A 5,000-nucleotide genomic window follows, 5' to 3' on the forward strand; every position below is an offset into this window, starting at 1 on the left:
TTCGTTCACACCTGACCTCCATAGAATGGAAATAGGTACAAACTTTAATAAAGACTTTTCATATCTATCTGCGTAAGTATACTTTGATAATTATGTTTCAGTTTGAAGAAATATTGTATAATAAAATTATGGGATGTTCGTTCGCACCTGACCTCCATAGAATGGAAATATGTCACAAAGTTTAACAAGGTTTTTTAATATAGATCCACAGAATATTGTGATAAGTGTTTCAGTGTGAACAGGTATGGTATAATCAATTATGGGGTTTATTTTTAGTTTTATCATATAGACAAATTTGGATCACATGGCAAATTGGTTACAATTTTGTATGTCTGGGGAAACTTATTACCAAAGATGAGCGTAAAATTCGAACCAATTTATATATATATATATATATATATATATATATATATATATATATATATATATATGTGTGTGTATACTTATTTATTGTTATACAACTATTCCCAACAAGTTCTTCAATCCGTTGTGAACACGTTTATTTTTTTACATATTACAAATATACATATATACATGTGAATTTTTTTACATATTACAAATATACATATATACATGTGAATAGATATATATACATATACATATATCTATAGATACACATATTATACACACATATATATATATATACATATATATAAATATATATACATACATATACATATATATATATATAAATCTTTGTTGGCAGCAGTGAAAAATTGTCTTTCAGTATTTTCGTTTTGTAGACAAAACTGTTTCACCAAAGATTAACAAAGGAGTTTGATAATAATGAAAGTAAAATAGCAAAATATAAAAAGAATAATTTCCGGGTCATGTAACACTACAACTGTGAAATAATTTTCGTTGATATAAATAAGGAAATGTTTTTGTGTCTTTCTGTCTGCCTGTCTGTCTGTCTTTCTGTGTGTATAAATATATATATATATAAACTAAATATATATATATATACAAATATACATATATACATGTGAATAGATATATATATATACATATCCATATATATACATATACATATAGATACACATATTATACACACATATATATACAGATATATATATATATATATACATACATACACATATATGCACATATATACAGATATATCCATATATGCATATACATATGTCTATATATACATATATATCCATATATACATATACATATGTCTATATATATACATATATACATATATACATATATATATACATATACTTACACATATACATATAAATATATATATACATTCCTCAGAGGTTTTTATCCTTCCATATCTTAACCTATTATTTTATTTTTTTTTAAGATATAGAAGCATAAAACATGTGAGGAATGGATCGTTCAAAGACCTTACTTATCCTCCCCCACACAACACCCTTCAACCACCCGTATTAGGTGACAAGATTTCTAATTTTGTAAACGAAATAAGGAAATGTTTTTGTGTCTTGAAATGTCAGTTTTTGAGGGGAATCCGTGGCATGAAGACGAAATCTCCCCAACACAGTTGATTACAGAAACATGTATGCACATATGTAGCCATCAATGTTTGTATAAATAAATTTTATATACCTGATCTGTTTAATCATTGAGCACTTTTTGGTAGACACATGTTGTTTTATTGGATGTACTTCTAAGAAACTAAATTCTTCTGCCATAATATATACGGGGTGGCCAATAAGTACCTTTACATTTAAAAAATTCAATAACTTTTTTTCTATTAATATATTTTAATTTCTCTTTTCAGAATTATAAAATAGAATCTTTAGAAATTTCTTCTATAGATAAGTTTACAACAGAACAACGAGTGATGATAATTGAATTTCACTTTGAAAATTGACGGTCAATTGTTGCAATGCAAAGATCTTATATGCGCCATTTCAATACAGTTGTTAACTGTGATGTTTCAGGGTCGAAAAATCTCTTGAAATTTCGATTTTGAATGGCTTCCACGTTCATCTAATTTGACAGAACAAGACTTTTGGCTCTGGCGATATCTTAAAGACAAAGTGTATGCAAATAAGCCTCGAAGCATCCAAGAACTTAAGGAAAACATACGGAGGAAATTCTTTCCCTACAACTTCCGATGTCATAAAGAATAACTTAGAAAGAGCTGCAAAGCCGAGAATGGAGGTTGCTTAGGAGACATTATCTTTCGTAATTAAGTCAGAACAAATTTGCACCCGATAAATTGTGCAATAAAAAAGAATTAATTAAAATACAGTCATTTAAGAAAAAGTTATTTGATTTTCAAAATGTAAAATGACTTATGGGCCACCCTATATATTTAAGACCGGTCGTTCTCACGACTACTTAAAAATATTTTGTATCTTGATTTGGAAGCCATGTTTAGTTTCAGAACAGTTTCCGATGGTTAGTTGTTTTATACAAGTCCTGGAGATGACTGGTTCTCCATAGACAGTTGTTTTCTTCGGGTTCCTGACTTTATAATTTTTGTAGACGCAGAGCAAAAGATTCTTCCCGTGTTGACACGAAGAAAACATATGCAAGTTTGCTAAAGAAAAGGTTTAATTTTTATGGAACAATTCTGGTTTCTGATTGGTTGGTAGCAGACCATAAATTAATTTTATTCGTCAGTTCCTAGCAGTAGCGTTTATAAATAGAATCTCCCAACTGTCAGGGACCCTTCTCCTCGACCTTTTGGCTGTTTTTTTTTTATTTTCCACCCCCCCCTGCCCTCGACACAAATGAATTATTGTATCATCTTTTTTGTTTTTACGCGTAAATAAAAAAGGTTTTAAACAATTGGGCTCTAACTAGGACGTCCCCCAGTACGAAAGGGTGAATGCGGTATTATGGCGAAAGAAGATACTAGCTAAGAGGGTTTATTTTTGTTTAGTTCTGGAGTGACAGGATGACCAACGACCCCCATATCGCCCCATTTTGAGTTGACCTTGTGCCTAAGTCTTTTGTTCAGTTGAGACTTACATTGTAATTTTTGCTTGAATAAAAAATTTAATATCTCAAAGTGTAGTATCTGTTCCCAGATGCTGCACTTTGAGACCATAGCCCTTGTGACAACTGGTTGTTGGTCCATGTAGGGGCAACCCTATATATAGACATTCCCTTTCCCTTCCCCTTCCACCTTTCTCTCCCCCCTTCCCCTTCATCCTCGATAAAAATCGACCTTGTGTCACATTTTGCTTACGTGGGGGAAGCAAATAAATACCTACTCCATTATATATCAAAAATATTGCAACACTCTGATGTGATACTGTCCAATAAATGCTATTTTTTGACAAAATTTCCTGAAACGAAATCTCAAATCTACAAAAAAATCATAACCGTATGCTTAATTTTTAGTACCTTTTCTCCTTTCTTCGGTCGGTGCCTTCACAACAGTTGCATATAATCTAGAAAATCAATCATGCAAGCTCCGAAAACATCGCTTGTCTATTATTATTTGTAGACCTGCCTCGTAACCCCTGCTTGCACGCAGGTGCAACGCATCAGTCAATCAAAGTCAACGAGACTGTCTTATCTTTTCGACCTCTTTGCACGTAACTTGAACACAAGCAAGTTAGTTCAAGCTTGTAACTCATTAGCCATATGATTGACACACAATACTAAGACAGTATAGATGGATGAGAGTTCAGATGTTGACAAAATACCTCGTCTAGCTACAACCAATATCAAAAATTTTTCCCACTCTGTGATACATTTCTATGAATTAAATCTTTTTTTTTTACTAGAACTTCTCGTGAAGATGCTAACCTCTGTTTATAAAGTAAAACATTTTAAACAAACACTCGTCTAGTTACCACCGCTGTCAATATTTTCTGTTGATCTTTATCTATACCTAATATAGATCTCGAATCTAAAAAACCATAACCGTATATTTAATCATTAATACCTTTTCTCCTTTCTTTGATCGGTGCCTTCGTGATAGTTGCCTTCAATCTGGAAATGAATCATGCACGCTCCTAAAACACCGCTTGTTTATTATTATTTGAAGACAAACTTTATTCAACACAACTTGTACTCAACATGCACTGACCTGCCTCGTAAACCCTGCTTGCATGCAGGTGCAACGCATCAGTCAATCAAAGTCAATGAGACTGTCTTATCTTTTCGACATCTCTGCACTTAACTTGAATACAAGCAAGTTAGTTCAAGCTTGTAAGTAATTAGCCGTATGATTGACACACAATACTAAGACAGGGTAGATGGATGAAACAAAATACCTCGTCTCGCTACAACCAATATCAACAATTTTCCCCACTCTCTATCTTGACCTTTACTCCTGATCTGAAATGGAACACGTACATCAAGTCTGTTGCCAAGGTCGCTGGAAAGATGGTGGGGTCCTTCTACCGCTCCAGAAGATATCTCACTACTGATGCAATTCTCTATCTATATAAAAGCCAAGTACGTCCAAGGATGGAATACTGCTGCCATATCTGGGCAGGAGCTGCTAAAAACAGCCTATCCTGCCTTGACAGAGTACAAAATAGACTTCGTGGCTTAGTGGGGGATGCCCTTTTCTCTACCCTGCAACCTCTCTCCTACAGAAGTGACGTTGCGAGCCTATCCTTGTTTTATCGTTATTTCCATGGCAGGTGCTCGTCTGAACTCCAATCTCTGGTCCCCCCTCGCCAATCTTTCACGAAAAACACCCGTCTAGCTGAATCCACTGTGAAAAATTTCCCCCACTCTTTATCTGTGCCTAAACCAAAACGCGGATTCCATGAACAAAGCTTCTTTCTTCGAACTGCACGCCTGTGGAACTCTGTTCCATCTGCGTGCTTCCCACCAGACTACAACTTGGATGTCTTCAAATCCAAGGTAAACAAATTCCTGACAAACCGCTCCCTTAAGTAGACACTTTAGGAAATCTCAACACAAACGTACAACGTACTGTACATGCAATAACCCTTATCCCTGAGTGGCTTCCGGGCCTTGATAAGTGGTGACCTCCTTGTAAAAAAAACGCGTCTTAACTTCAACATATGTGTTTAAAGAAATTTATT

The sequence above is a fragment of the Euprymna scolopes genome, chromosome 46 (genome assembly GCF_053919585.1).
Source record: "Euprymna scolopes isolate OS-2025 chromosome 46, ASM5391958v1, whole genome shotgun sequence".
NCBI lineage: Eukaryota > Metazoa > Mollusca > Cephalopoda > Sepiida > Sepiolidae > Euprymna > Euprymna scolopes.